The sequence below is a fragment of the Stenella coeruleoalba genome (assembly GCF_951394435.1).
Source record: "Stenella coeruleoalba genome assembly, chromosome: 2".
NCBI classification, from domain to species: domain Eukaryota; kingdom Metazoa; phylum Chordata; class Mammalia; order Artiodactyla; family Delphinidae; genus Stenella; species Stenella coeruleoalba.
The window spans coordinates 172,262,078-172,278,582 of record NC_137147.1 but is presented as its reverse complement, the minus strand read 5'-3'; the positions used below and the strand labels follow the sequence as shown (position 1 = coordinate 172,278,582).

The 16,505-nt window shown below is 41.6% G+C and overlaps 1 long non-coding RNA gene across 1 annotated transcript; it reads right to left on the bottom strand.

Annotated features, from left to right (window-relative positions):
• Positions 1 to 946: 946 nt before the first annotated feature.
• On the bottom strand, positions 947 to 14,844 carry LOC307182075. The gene is made up of 4 exons (XR_013827108.1): positions 14,625 to 14,844; positions 13,845 to 13,953; positions 3,963 to 4,052; positions 947 to 1,084 (listed from the first exon to the last, which is right to left on the bottom strand). It is a non-coding gene; the product is annotated as an uncharacterized lncRNA (long non-coding RNA).
• Positions 14,845 to 16,505: the final 1,661 nt, after the last annotated feature.

Below are 16,505 nucleotides of genomic sequence, written 5' to 3'. Positions count from 1 at the left end.
ATACCAAAATCCAATCACATTCACGATGATTTTTTTCCTGCTTATCTTCTTTCCATTCACTAGTGAATATTAATAGCCACGATTGTCCTGCTCAACTCATCTGTAAACACGCCCAGGATCCAGCCCTGAGTTGTTTAGCTCCAGAAAGCCTTCCTTTAAACTATGCTAAGTGGTCACACCTCTTGCTGGATTCATCACTATTAAAATATTCTGAGCCTGTGGTGTATATTGTGCTGGCCTCCATTCAAATACCCCAAGGTAAACTGATTTATGAGACGTGAATGTAAGATGAAGAGGATGCTTTTTTTTTTTTTGCGGTACGTGGGCCTCTCATTGCTGTGGCCTCTCCCGTGGCGGCACACAGGCTCCGGACGCGCAGGCTCAGCGGCCATGGCTCACGGGCCCAGCCGCTCCGCGGCATGTGGGATCTTCCCGGACCGGGACACGAACCTGCGTCCCCTGCATCGGCAGGTGGACTTTCAACCACTGCGCCACCAGGGAAGCCCGAGGATGCTTTTTATAAACACCTTCTCAGGGTAGTATACCAACAGCGGTACCAACTATATTTTAAACAATAACCGTATCTTGGGAGTGATTTATAGGCTCCCACAGAGACTATGTTGAAGAAAAAATACATTTGTTTGGTCAAGCTGTGTGCTCTGTGCATTGACATGTCAATTTCATTTCCCAAAATTCACAAATTTCTGGACCTTGATAGGCATAGATCACTTTTGGAAAGTGAATATATTCCATTTGAAAGGCTTCAAAAGTTAGCATTCAACTTCTCTTTGCAGAGATTTCTCGAGTAACTAACTTCAGCCCAGGAGGTTTCTAGCCCAGGGTTTTAGAGAGATGACATTTAAGAGGGTGATAAATGCAGGTACGACATTCAAGAGTTTAGAGGCGGACTTTGGGGCCAGGCAGCCTGGGCTTGGAGCAGAGCTCACTCACCGATGCTGGCAGGTCCCACCTGAATTCAGGAGTCCTTGGCTCCGGAGCTGACTTTTGACCGTTTCTGATTTCCAGAAATGGCAGCTTCATTGGCTTCAACTCAACTTTAAGCTCTGCTGCCTTAGGCTCATGCCTAAAATTATAAGCACAAACCAATATTTAATTTTCATGGGTGGGTTACCGTAGTTACGGTAGTACTATAGAACAGAAGATAGGTAGCCATTTATAAGTTTAGGAGTACAGCCTATGCTTTAGAGTTCTAAGTAAATGTCATAAAATACAAATACCGAAGTTTGGATCTAAAGTAGCCTATGTGCCCCCAGGGGGTCCAAGCATAGTGGGTACCTGATACTTTCTCTACCATAAAAAGCCTAAAAAGAGTTATTTTCTCCAACTCCTCGGCCAGCGCAGTGTTAGACTGAGGGCTGATGTTGATTTGACAACGAGCTTGCGTTAGGTACAAAGCAAAAGGACGACCCTGTGATATAATTACAGAGAGTTACACGCAGCACGGTAAATGCCATTCGAAACCATATAGTCTGCAAAAATTCTATTCGGCCTACAGTGAGGTATCAATCACACCAATATGTCTCTGCCATCTATTTAGCTCTTCTGTACCCCACACAATTTCTTTTGTCACGTCATCTCGCAGAGCTAAAAGGAAACGAACTTCTGCCCACGGAAAATATATTCAGATGGTTCATTAAGCAGCTTTACTTAAAAAAGCGTTATAAGGACAAACCAGAGCAGGAAGCCAGTTGCCACTGGACTCAGACTGAGTAATTGGATTTTTCATCTTATGTGATGCTCCAAGGAGACAACTGAATCTAAAAAACGTAGACCCTTTTAGATCGCATACTACACCCCCGCACTTTACTTCTAGTGAGATGATCAATTTTTCCACAACTTAAAAAGACAGCTGCACGCTTTTGTTGTTTAACTCCATACGTGTGAATTTACCAGTTGCCAACAAAAATCTTAAATTTTAAAATTTATTCTAATGATCTCCAAACTTTTAAAATGCACTGGTAACATTCTCTAATAAATCAAGGCCTAATACATACTTGGGGTGACATAATCAGCAATGAGGGCAGAAGTAACTCCTATTTCAAGCGGTCATTTGATAACTGCACTTTTGGGGCCTCTTTTGTGTGAGATGGATCGTATGCAGATTGCTTTTTTATTGGAGGTGTGGTTGGCAGAGGGATTGGGTAAAAATCAAAGCAAACAGTGACGCTGCCATTTTCTTGTTGTTTACCTTTGCTGAACGGTTAGCATTATCGCTGATGTAGAATTTTGTAGAAAAAACCTTCTCAAGTCAGTTGCTCATTTTATAAGGATACATCTATTTGTATGTATGTATGTATGTATGTATTCTTTGGCCAGGCGGCAGGCACGTGGCATCTTAGTTTCCCGACCAGGGACTGAACAAGCACCCCCTGCAGGGGAAGCACAGAGTCTTAACCACTGGACTGCCAGGGAAGTCCCAGGATACATCTATTTTAAAACTAAGAAATGTAATCTATGAAGTCACTTCATCCAGTGTGAACCTAAATTGCAACGTATCACAATGCACTGAAAGTAGACCATCACTGAGGACACACCACCAGCCCTTATCTTGTGGGATTCCCATTCCTTCTGACAAGGGACTCCTCCAGCCCACAGTGTGGCATCCAAACCACGTGAGACCAATGAGGGCCTTGGTCTCAACTAGTATTCTAAATAGTGCTAAAAGAATTTCTTATCTTTAGATAAAGAAGGCAAATGGAAATAGAATACAAACACTTCCTCCTAAACCCCAGTGAATAATCTTATGTACTTGCTTGCCCACCCATCTTAAGACCACTGGTTTAAGATCACTGTCTCTTAAACTGCTCCATAAGTCACTGGCATCAGAATTGTGAGATATAATTATTTAAAATATAGATTTCCAGGGTCTATTTTGGATGAAACTTTTTCAAGTCTTTGAAAGTACAGTCCAGTAATCTTTACTGAATAATAATAAATATTGAACGTGTGTTGTTAGACAGATTTTTTGTAAAACTTTACATGTATATTAAACTATTTAATCCTTAGACCAACACTGTGGGTTACATACTCTTCTTATGCCCATTTTACAAACGGAGAAATTGAGGCACAGAGAGGTTAAATAACTTGCCCAAGGCTACATGCTAATAACTGGCAAAATCTGGATTCAAAACCAGAACTGGAATTAAAAACACTCTTAGACACTGTGAAACTAGTTCTTTAGATGATTCTTGTACACATTAGGTTTAGAATCACTGATTTACATGATTTTCTGAACATCTTGAAATTGAATGTATATGAAGATCATGCTTAGCTTGTTTCTGCGTCAAGTTATTTGTAAGATCAAAAAGGAATTTTTATTAAAAATCATTAACCTCTGACTGTAGATTACCAAATGTTATTCCCAGGAAATAGAAAATCAAATATGCCAGAATATACACAGTATTTGGTAATTTCCTTAATTAATTTACAAATAACATCAATAGGTGTGACTAAAATTGCAGGGGTTTTTATTTCTCTCACATAGTCTTTTAACAAAAAAAGAGGTCACACTGCTGTCTGAACCCACGTATCACTTCGCAGAGAGCGTAATTGAGAACAAATGTTTCTCGAGCAGTGTCCCTGGCATCAGAAAAAGAGAAGCAGCTCCATTTGGATGTTGAGCGCAGGTGGGGTCTATTTTTGGTCTCTCCAGCTATATTGTGGGGTGGGAGGATACAAGACAATCAAATCCCTTACCGGTGCTCAAACACCCCATTAAAACGGGGTAGCAAAGGAGGCACAGAGCTGTTGCCCTTAGGATCCCAGTGCAGACAGGATGTCTGGGTAGGGCTCACTTTAAGGTGTATGAGAGGTGGGTGTATGAGTGATATATAGTCAAGGACGTAGTCGCTCTTCTGTAGCCCAAAGTCCAGGTCAGTAGCCCTAAGGTGCTGCAGTATCACCAAGGGATCATGTTAAAAATACAAACCCTTGGGACTTACTTTCAGAGATTCTGTCCAACGAGGTCAAGGATCCAGCATTTTATGAAGGATTCCAGGTGAGTTCAATGCAGGTGGTATGATTACCACACTCTGAGAAAAAAATGGTGGAGAAAAGAGTTATCACTAGGATGGATATAACTGGAACAGAAGATAACACTTTGAAAAATGAAAAATATCAATCACTCAGAGCAGCACAGAGATGGACCTCAAAATTGGAGGGAAAGAGGAGAAAACAAAAACTGAGGAAAATGATGAATGCAGAGGCAGGGAAAGGGATGAGGCCAATTCACAAAGGTCCTTCCTCTGCTGCCTCCTTCTTCAGCTGAGAAGAACAGAAGAGCCATTGGAGATCACCCCTGGTCTGCATGACTTCTGATGGCCAAGAAAGGTGACCAGGGTATCATTTGGGGGCCATGGTTTGATCGCCATGCAGGGCCACACAGAGGTCGTCCTGGGAACCAAAGTGAACAACCAGGAGCCAAGGGAGGTCTACTCTGGTGCCCTCTGGTTCCTGCAGGAGGATGTGATTGGATTGTTTGACTAATATCACCGTCTGGCAGAAAACTAAAACCCGCTGCTCAGAGACTCGCCTGGTCCTCTTGATGAGGAGGGCTGTTTAGCAGTGGGTCTTATCCGCGGGAGCAACACAGGGAAAGGAACTTGCAGTTAGGCCATCTGAGACTCCGCCAGCTTCAGAGGTGAAGGTAGCTCGTAATATCTGTGATATCGTGATTATAATAAGAAATGTAGGTTTGGTCTTATCCTGTTCCTGGCACAGAGCCACTAAAATCCTTGGAATTTCCTAAGTATTGAGAGCAATAAAAGGTGTCTTTTGTTACGTTAATGAAGCGACTTTTGGACCGCCTCTCCATCGCTAAGGATAGAGGCTTAGGTTGCCACGGGAACCAACCACATGATTAAAGGTGGGAACTTTCAGTCCCAACCCTAGACCTCCAGGGAGAGGAGACGGGCTGGAGATTGAGTTCAATCAATGGCCAATTATTTAATCAAACATGACTGTGTATGAAACCTCTATAAAAATGCTAAGGGACTGGGTTTGGAGCACTTCCAGGTTGGTGAACACATGGAGATGCAGGGAGACTGGTGAGCTCAGAGAGCATGGAAGCTCTACATCCCTTCCCACATCCCTTGCCTACGCATCTCTTCTATCCGGATGTCCCTGAGCTATATCCTTTTATGATAAATTGGTAATCTATTGATAGTAAGTTTCTCTAAGTTTGTGAGCTACTCTAGAAAATTAACCAAACCCAAACAGAGGGGCTTGTGGCAACCTCCAATCTGTAGCCTGTGGATCAGAAGCCCAGGTGACCACCTGGATTGATGTCTAAAGAGGAGGGGGCAGCCTTGTGGGACTGAGCCCTTAACAGTGGAATGTGATACTGGCTCCAGGTAGATAGTGTCAGAGTTGAGTTGGGTAGTAGGACCCCCAGCTGTGTCAGAGAGTTGCTTGGTGGTGTGAAGAACAAACACAGGCACACACTGGAATCAGTGTCAGAACATAGTATTAACTTTATGCCTTTCACCACAGGTCTGTTGTCCACTTGCCTGTGTTCTAAGAGCAGTATTTGGTAGAGAGATGTGATGCCACACAGTTGAGAGTCCTGCTTAGATGCCTCAGTTTTGGTTTTTTTTTAATAAATTTATTTATTATTTGTTTTGGCTGCGTTGGGTCTTTGTTGCTGCGCGCGGGCTTTCTCTAGCTGTGGTGAGCGGGGGCTACTCTTTGTTGCGGTGCGTGGGCTTCTCATTGCGGTGGCTTCTCTTGTTGCGGAGCATGGGCTGTAGGCGCGCGGGCTTCAGTAGTTGTGGCACACGGGCTCAGTAGTTGTGGCTCATGGGCTCTAGAGCACAGGCTCAGTAGTTGTGGCTCATGGGCTTAGTTGCTCCGTGGCATGGCATGTGGGATCTTCCCAGACCACGGCTCAAACCTGTGTCCTCTGCATTGGCAGGCGGATTCTTCACCACTGCTCCACCAGGGAAGTCCCAGGTGCCTCAGTTTTTTAACATGTCTTATTAACAGATGGCCTCACCTTCAAATGCTGTGCTGTCACACACCTACCCATACCTGCACTCCAGAGGAGAGTAACCTTGACCTATCAGCAGCTCAGCTTCTTATCAAAAGTCTCCGAAGAAGGATCCAATATTTATGTGCAAATAAAAAATATGATTCAGCTAGAAAAACTATAATGTGTCCCTAGATAAAGCTGGAATTAAGAGATTTGCAGACTGAAACTACATTGTTTTAACATCCTGCAAACTTTTAGTTTGGCAATGGGCCTCTAGCTATCAGAAGAAAGCCGTACATACTTTCCTGCTCATATATGGAAGGAAATGGTTAAGAATATCATCCACTTTTCACTCAGTGCTTCTCCATTTTAAGTTTCACGTGGGTTAAGAGTCCGCACTCCCAGTGCAGGGGTCCGGATTCAATCCCTGGTGAGGGAACTAGATCCCGCATGCCACAACTAAGAGTCTGAATGCTGCAACTAAAAGATCTCACAGGCTGCAACTAAAGATCCAAAGTGACACAACTAAGACCCGGTGCAACCAAAATAAATAATAAATAAATAAATATTTTTTTAAAAAAGAAATTTATTGCAAGCTTAAGTGTAAGGAAAAGTTTTCCTTTTGCTGATAAACCAGCATAACTTTTCTATATTCTCTAAGATATCCAGATATCTGTTCCGACCTTTAATCCGAATATTTCTCTTTTATCCATAGTTCCTTTAATTCTGAGTGGCTTGTATTTTCCTGTTTGTGAATGTTCCTTACATCGTTTCAAGTTGCTTCAAATGTTTGGTGAAATTACGTATGTAGGTAGGTATGTGGATAGATGATGGATGATATGTAGATAGACAGATAGACAGATGATGGATGGAAGATAATTTTCCAAGTTAGGGAAGGTAGGCTTCTCTCCCTTATCATTTGCTCCCTTCCTGAAAGCTTCAGGCTGTGAAGGAAGTCCAGGTCGTGCTGCTTTCGCTACCTGTGGTGCTGCACTGCTTATATTTGCTCTGTTTCCCTACCTGTTGACTTCTTTTACTCACGTGCAGTTTTTACTGCTCAGTGTTGAAGGAGACAGATGAGGGCCAAGAAAAGAATGGATGCAAGAAAGAACAAACGTAAGGGGTTCCACACTAGGAGCCTGGGGAGGTAATGAATGGATGCATTCTATTAGGGGCAATTCCCCAATCATGAGCCTTCCATGGAATTCTTCCTTGCCTTCAGCTGTCCTGACTCCTGAGTGTAAGAGAAAGGGAACACCTTTTTGAGTATGTTATTTTAGATCTTGTATATCTTCACATGTGCTAAAAGGCACAGTTGAGCTGCCAATGTATTTGCCTTATTCAAAAAAAAACCAGCTTTCATTGTGGTGTTTTCCAGGCAACTGTCTTCTGCTTTGATCTTTCCTTGACCCAAATTCATGAAGTCACTGAATTTTAGAGCTTTATCTAACCTGAAAGATAAGCTAGTCTAACCAATCCATTTGGTGAAGAGCAAAGATTTTTCGAGTAAAGCAGATTTGTATAAAACCACTGCTCCGGGGCTTCCCTGGTGGTGCAGTGGTTGAGAATCTGCCTGCCAATGCAGGGGACATGGGTTCGAGCCCTGGTCTGGGAAGATCCCACATGCCACGGAGCAACTGGGCCCGTGAGCCACAACTACTGAGCCTGCGCATCTGGAGCCTGTGCTCCGCAACAAGAGAGGCCGCGATAGTGAGAGGCCCGCACACTGCGATGAAGAGTGGCCCCCGCTCGCCGCAACTTAGAGAAAGCCCTCGCACAGAAACAAAGACCCAACACAGCCAAAAATAAATAAATAAATTTATTAAAAGAAACAAAAAAATAACCACTGCTCCGTTGCTGAGAAACCTTAGACAATTAAGATCGTTTAGACCTGATTTCAAAACTAAAATAAATTTATATCAGAATGAATGTATAGTGCTTGGTACAGTAATTTCTCATCAGTAACTGTTATGATTATTATTTTTGTCAGGCCCAGGCAGACGAAGTGACTTGTTCAAGGCCACACAGCAAGTTGTGGAAGAATTCAGAGTAGTAAGGCAATTCCCAGACAGGTGCTCTTACCAGTATATAATACTAGTTTGTGGATCCCTCCCAAACAATATTTCATTTCTCAAAAAGAAAGAATCTTTTTAAAAAAATTTATTTATTTATTTTTGGCTGCATTGGGTCTTCGTTGTTGCGCACGGGCTTTCTCTAGTTGCGGCGAGCGGGGGCTACTCTTCATTGCAGTGCGCAGGCTTCTCATTGCAGTGGCTTCTCTTTGTTGTGGAGTGCGGGCTCTAGGTGCACGGGCTTCAGTAGTTGCGGCATGCGGGCTCAGTAGTTGTGGCTCATGGGCTTAGTTGCTCTGCGGCATGTGCGATCTTCCCAGACCAGGGCTCAAACCCATGTCCCCTGCATTGGCAGGTGGATTCTTAACCACTGTACCACCAGGGAAGTCACCCCCCCAAAAAGAAAAGAATCTTACCAAAAAGTGTAATTTATTGCACTCCAACTGTGTGCTCAAGTACTCTGTTAGGTGTTTGCAAATGTTATTTCGTCTTTACCATAATCTGAAATATAGATATTGTTACACTTATTAAAAAACTGAGGCTCAGAGAAGTAACTCACCCAAAGTCACAAAACCTGGAAATGACAAAGCCAAGATTTGAACCTGGTCTCTCTGCCCCCCAAACCTATCAATGCATGAGCTATGTCGCATATCTGTGTTGTCTAAATGGAAACTGGGCTCAGGAAGTCTCCTAGTAGACCCAAGGAACATGTGACTTCACATAAAGGAGTGATGAAAACCACCAAGCAAGAGTCAGAATTACCAATCTTTATTTAGCTAAAAAGTTTGTTAAACAGACCCTTCCACTTTGAACATCTGCCCTGACTCATCCGATTCACAGAGATGCTGCTCTCCTAGATCTGAAATGAATAATTAAATGAGAAGACTGCTAACTGTCCACCAAAACATACTCTCCCCTTCTTATATGTTAATATATCTTGGCCACGGCTCTCGGGCTAGATTGCCTGTTTTTTAGCCTGTGGTTATAGGTGGTTAGGTGTGGCCATAGGACTAGGTTCTCACCAATGAAGTGTAAGTTTTGGATGTAAGCCATATGGATGTGCTCTCTTCCACTGTATGCTCTCCCCTACAACTGGCTGTTCTGGAACAGAAAGTGGCAGAAGTCCAGCTTTGACCAGTGAGGGGATGCCTCTAAGGGTGATAGCACCACGACTGGAGAGGAACCTTGGAAGGAACTGCCTTGCTTACCCTGAAACTCTCAACTGAGACAGAAACTTCCATATCCTTCAAGGCACTGTGTTTCACGGTGTCTTTTCAGGCAGTTGTTTAGCTTTATCATAACTTAAACAGGGCTGAAATAACTGGGTAAGACGCCATGGAGAAATGGACTTGAGTTGTACCTCAAAATATTTATTAAAGATTAATCAAATGCAAAGGAAAAAGGCAAAGACAGAGAAGAAAAACTGTCCTTTATCATTGTCTGTTAGTGATCAGACACTCCCTGTCCATTAAAATAGAACAATAAGTTCTATCCTTAGTGAGAGGGTCACATTTTGACAGAATAGAATTGCTTAATAATGTAAAAAAATACTCTAAATGCAAATGTCCAAGAGGGTAAGTATCTTTAATTTTCATTTAAGTGTCTAGGCCTGGTTTCTCCATCCACAATTCGGGGAATTTTTAATGGAAAAAGAGGACTTACTGTGGTTCTATTTGTGGTTACGTAAAATTGTAGGATAAAACCAACTCTAATTCTATGGTGCAACTGGAAAAGGCACAAGCAATTACAATTTGAATATATCTGCTGTATCCTTAGTTATGTAACTCTACCTTTTATCTTTTTAAAAGGGACTTTTCACTCAAGACATGATGAAAATAACGGGTACCAGATTGCTGTCCTGCCATAAACAACTAGAAAACTGCTATGAGTCACTGGATGAAAACCAATATAGGACTAGTGAAAAGAAAAACAAAGAAAGTGAGCCCTACCATCCTTCCGACTTTCTGCCTGGTGGCATTTTCGGGGCAGCATTCAGGCAGGAGAAACTTGAGAAGATCATGGTCTCAGTGAGTTGAGGAAGCAGAGATCAGAGTCTGCAGGGGTTGAGGTGTGACTGGGGTTTGCATTGTGAAGGGCCAGAGGGGAGAAGGGTACGCAGGAAAAGAGTCCCAGAGATATGCTTGAGGTCCCTTAGTCTTGTGGAATACTAAATGGGTCATGCAAAAGGGTAAAAAGTCTATGAGGCTGAGAAAAGAATGACATGGGATTTGTATGCTAAAAATCCCCACAGTTCACCCAGGGCTGGGAGATGTCCAACTTTCAACCAGCCAGAGTGAATTGAACAACTGGAACATTCAGGAGAGTCCCCTGAAAGCTCACAGTTTAGCAGTGGAGTGAAACCACCCCTGAAGTAAAGGTAGTGCCAGATTTGCCCTAACACAGCTTTAAAACAAGCTTCAAGAGTTTGAAAAAGAATGGATATATGTATATGTATAACTGAATCATTTGCTGTACACCTAAAACTAACACAATATTGTAAATCAACTATACTCCAATATAAAATAAAAATTTAGATTAGAAAAAGAATTACTCTAAAAAAAACAAACTTCAAAAAAATCAAGCTGAGTCTCAAGTCATTTTAGTAGAAAACAAAGTCCAATACTCTATAAAGACATCAAAATCTAGCACTCAACATCACACTAATCACAAAGTCTAGCTTCCAATAAAAAATTTATTAGACACACGAAGAAGCATTAAAATGTCATTTGTAATTTGCAGAAAAATGCGTCAAAGATCCAGGAAAGACAGACATAGTACAATTAGCAGACAAGGACTTTAAAATGTGTTTTCTAAATACACTAAAGGATTTAAAGGAAAATAGGAGATCATGAGGAGAGATATGCAAAATATATTTTAAAAGAACCTAATGAAACTTACAGAGTTAAAAATGCAATATTTAAAATGAAATTTTTACTGAAAGCAATAAAAAGCAGATTAAGAACTACAAAAGAAAATAACAATGAATTTGCATACATATAATCAGAAAGGTAGTACAGAGAGAATAAAAAGAAAAAGTTGAGTCTCAGTGACCTGTGAGAGAATATCAAGGAGTCAAATGTGCAGTTTCATTCCCATAAAAATGAAGACTAGAAAAAGTATTTTTAAAGATTATAGCTGAAAAATATCCAAATTTTATTAAAACAACAAAACCACAGGTCCAAGAAGCTCAACAAACTACAAGCAGACTAAACACCTGTAGGAAACTACACCATGGCAGGCTACAATCAAATTGTTAAAAGACGGTGAGTGAGAGACATCTGGAGAGCAATCAGTTGCAGGGGAACAGGCATTGTATATAGGGGACAAAAATAAGAAAGAGCATGGATATCTCCATGGGAGCCAGAAGACAGTGGAGAAACATCTATAAGTATTGGGAAAAAAACCCAAACACTGTCAACCAAGAATTTCATATCCAGCAAAAATTTCCTTCAAAAATGAAGGCAAAATAAAGAATTTTCAGGCAAAGAGGAAGCCCAGATGATTCACTGCTAGCAATTCTGCCCTTCAAGAGGGTCTTCAGGCAGAAGAAAATGATGCCAGATGGAAAATGATCTGTACAAAGTAATTAAGATAGTCAGAAACCATAAATATGCAGTAACTTAAAAATTCTTTTTCAATATTCTTTAAAATACAATTGACTATAACTCAAAACAAAAAAGTGAACAACCTGATTTACAAAATGGCCAGAGGAACTGAATTGGTATTTTTCAAAGAAGATACACAAATGGGCACCAGGTACATGAAAAGATGCTCAGCATCACTAATCATCTGGAAAATGCAAATAAAATCTCAGTGAGATATCACCTCACACCTGTTAAGAATGGCTGTCATCAAAAAGATGAGAGGCAACAAGTGTTGTTGAAGATGTGGAGAAAAGAGAACCCTGTGCACTGTTGGTGGGAATGTAAACTGGTGCAGCCACTGTGCAAAACAGTATGGAGGCTCCTCAAAAAATTAAAACTAGAATCCACCTGCCAGTGCAGGCGACATGGGTTCAAGCCCTGCTCTGGGAGGATCCCACATGCCGCGGAGCAACTGGGCCCGTGAGCCACAACTACTGAGCCTGCGCGTCTGGAGCCTGTGCTCCGCAACAAGAGAGGCCGCGATAGTGAGAGGCCCGCGCACCGTGATGAAGAGTGGCCCCCACATGCCACAACTAGAGAAAGCCCTCGCACAGAAACGAAGACCCAACACAGCAAAAATAAATAAATATATAAATTAATAAACTCCTACCCCCAACATCTAAAAAAAAAAAAAAAGGTATCTGCACTGCCATGTTTATTGCAGCAACAGCTAAAATATAGAAACAATCTAAGCGTCCACCAATGGATGAATGGATAAAGAAGATATATACCACACCTATCACACCTTCTTTATATTTGTGTCAAGAATAAAGAATTCTCACAAATCAATAATAATAGCACAAATAACCCTATTTTTTAAATGGGCAAAACATTTTAATAAATGTTAACTAAAGAACTTAATGGCCAATAAACACATGAAAAAATATTCAACATTACTAATCATAAGGAAAGTGTAATTAAAACCATAATGAGATATAATTTTACATGCATTCCAGTGGCTCTGAACAAATGGAAATCTTACACGTTACTGATGGAAATGTGAAGTGGTCAACCAGCTTGGAAAGCAGTTGGCAGTTTTTTATAAAATTAAAAGTACACTTACTATAAAAACCATATGATCATCTCAATAGATGCAGAAAAAGATTTTGACAAAATTCAACACCGGGTTATGATAAAAACTCTCCAGAAAGTGGGCATAGAGGGAACCTACCTCAACATAATAAAGGCGATATACAAAAAATCCACAGCCAACATCTTCTCAATGGTGAAAAACTGAAAGAATTCCCTCTAAGATCAGGAACAAGACAAGGATGTCCACTCTCGCCACTATTACTCAACATAGTTTTGGAAGTCCTAGCCACGGCAATCAGAGAAGAAAAAGAAATAAAAGGAATACAAATTGGAAAAGGAGAAGCAAAACTGTCACTGTTTGCAGATGACATGATACCATACATAGATAATCCTAAAGATGTCACCAGAAAACTACTAGAGCTAATCAATGAATTTGGTAAAGTTGCAGGATAGAAAATTAATGCACAGAAATCTCTTGCATTCCTATACACTAACAACAAAAGATCAGAAAGAGAAATTAAGGAAACACTCCCATTTACCATTGCAACAAAAAGAATAAAACACCTAGGTATAAACCTACCTAAGGAGGTAAAAGACCTGTACTCAGAAAACTATAAGACACTGATAAAAGAAACCAAAGATGACATAAACAGATGCAGAGATATACCATGCTCTTGGATTGGAAGGATCAATATTGTATAAATGACTATATTACCCAAAGCAATCTACAGATTCAATGCAATCCCTATCAAATTACCAATGGCATTTTTTACAGAACTAGAACAAAAAAATCTTAAAATTTGTATGGAGACACAAAAGACTCCGAAGTAAGTCAGAAAGAGAAAAACAAGTATCGTTTACTAATGCATATATGTGGAATCTAGAAAAATGCTTCAGATGAACTGGTTTGCAAGGCAGAAATAAAGACACAGATGTAGAGAACAAACGTATGGACACCAAGGGGGGAAGGTGGGGGGAGGGGTGGTGGTGGGGTGATGAATTTGGAGATTGGGATTGACATGTATACAGTGATGTGTATAAAATAGATAACTAATAAGAACCTGCTGTATAAAAATAAAATAAAATGTTTAAAAAATGTACACTTACTTTGTGACACAGCAATTCCATCTCTAGGTATTTATCCAAGAGAAATGAGAACATATGTCCACAAAAATAGTTGGATGGTAATATTCATAGTTGTTTCATTCAAAGTAGCCTAAAACATAAAATAACCCAAACGTCCATGGATAAACACATTGTGGTATATTCATGTAATAGAATAGTATGCAGCAATTTAAAAAAATGAGCTACATTCTATATTCATTCAACAACATGGACCGAGTCTCAAAAACACTGAGTTTTTAAAAAGCCATGATACTACTTCATTTATATGAAATTCTAGAAAAGGCAACACTAATGTATAGTGCCAGAAAGCAAGTCAGTGGAGTTCATGACCAGGATTTGGGGAAGGGATTACTGCAAAGGGAAACAATGGAATTTTTTGTTTCAAATGCTCCATATCTTAATGTGGATGTTGTTACATGGGAGTATGCGTTTGTCAAGTTCATTATACTGTAAAACAAAGAAAGTTGATTTTTTTAAAGGCGTATGTTTCTCTTTTCTCTGTCTTTTTTTCTTTCCTCCTTTCTTTTCAGAATAAGATGTACCCGGCAGAGTTGCCTGGTTACTTTAAATCAGAAACTCCTTGAAAATCTGTTGATGAAGGGAGAATCACAGTGAGGTGATTAGAGCAACTTGATTTGACATCTAAATGTAGAAGTTCTTAAGGGCAAAAAATCACCATTCGACTTGTTACCATGTAAAGAACGGCCTGAGGAGGAGGCCAAGTGGCATTACTACGGTAGGGGCCCCAGACTGTGAACTCACCGTTAACAAGGATTCCGAAACTTCATCTTTTCATTAGTAAGTCGATGTTTGCGTGGCAGATGAATTGCTAGTCTGATTGGAAATTCTTTCCTGCACTGAAGAAATGGCACCAATTAACAATATTCATCTGTCGGGCTCCCCTGGTGGCGCAGTGGTTAAGAATCCGCCTGCCAATGCAGGGGACACGGGTTCGAGCCCTGGTCCGGGAAGATCCCGCATGCCATGGAGCAACTAAGCCCGTGTGCCACAACTGCTGAGCCTGCGTTCTAGAGCCCATGAGCCACAGCTACTGAGCCAGCGTGCCACAACTACTGAAGCCCGTGCACCGCAACGAGGGGTGGTCCCTGCTCGCCACAACCAGAGAAAAGCCTGCGTGCAGCAGCGGAGACCCAACGCAGCCAAATTAGATAAATAAAATAAAAATAAATAAATTTAAAAAAATATTCGTCTGTCAGTTCAGCTCTGCAGGTTCAGGCTCATTTAACTTGATAAAAATAGCTCCTTTTTTTCTGAGTAGGGAGAGTTTTTCTCTGCCTCCACCTCTGGTTATGGGCAGAAGTGGTGAAGAGGCTTGTTACCGTGGTCACCTCCCTGTCTTGAATGCTCTCTTCCCAGCTGCATGGTCACACGCCGCCCCATTTGTGGATGCCCATTTCAAGACTACCCACTGAAAAGCATGCACAACGTAAGAGCAGTGAGCTTCAGTTTTGCTGGGGGGCCTTACTGGGGACTCTAGCCCAGGAGATGATAGCTCTGAGGAACTGATGAAATTTTTTGGCTGGGATGTAGTTAAGTATGCATCTTGGTGAAAGAGGACTGCTAATCACAGAAAACATCTATCTCAAGATATTAATTTTAGTGCTTCTCATGTATGGGAAGATGCAAGAATCTGAGGACCTCAAAACACTTCCTCAGATATGCAGCTTAACTGTCTAGGGGCCAGTATATCCAAAACACAAAATGCTTCCTTTTTTTTTCCTATCCTGAATGACCCACAGGGCACACCGTCAGTGCATGACTTCAGTGGTTCATGACTGGATCCTTGTAGAACTGGAATGGTGGGCAACATCTGCTTGTTTGTTTACAAACAAGCTTCTTTGGTTTCTTTACTACAAAAGTCACTCTAAGCATATCTTTTTTTTTTTTTTTTTTTTTTTTTTTGCGGTACGCGGGCCTCTCACTGTTGTGGCCTCTCCCGTTGTGGAGCACAGGCTCCGGACGCGCAGGCTCAGCGGAGGCTCCGGACGCGCAGGCTCAGTGGCCATGGCTCACGGGCCCAGCCGCTCCGTGGCATGTGGGATCTTCCCAGACCGGGGCACAAACCCGCGTCTCCTGCATCGGCAGGCGGACTCTCAACCACTGCGCCACCAGGGAAGCCCTCTAAGCATATCTTTTACCCCAAAACCTTAATGCCGTGTTTTCTGTTTGTCTTTTTTCCTATTATTTTTTTGGCCACGCAGCATGTGGGATCTTAGTTCCCCGACCAGGGATTGAACCCACACCCCCTGCCATTGAAGCGTGCAGTCTTAACCACTGGACTGCCAGGGAAGCCCCTCCTCTCTGTTATTCTTAATATCATCTTTGTCTCCTTCCCTCCCTCCCCCCACTTCATCCTTCCTTTTTTTCCCTTTTGTTTAGACCTTCACCAGTGCCTAGCATCTTTTAAAGTTTATGCCCCTTTTATGGTGAGATTATGGACTGGCTCCTGCCTAGCACTTCAGGCTTTGGGTATTTTTTCCCTACGCAGTTCCCTCAAACTGAGGGGGTACCATCTCCCCACAGCTGCTCATATCCTTTCCATTTTGAATGTTTTACTCCCATGCCGAGAGATAAGAGATGACTGGCTAGTTCTCCCAGTCATCTTAGCCCACCTTAAATACA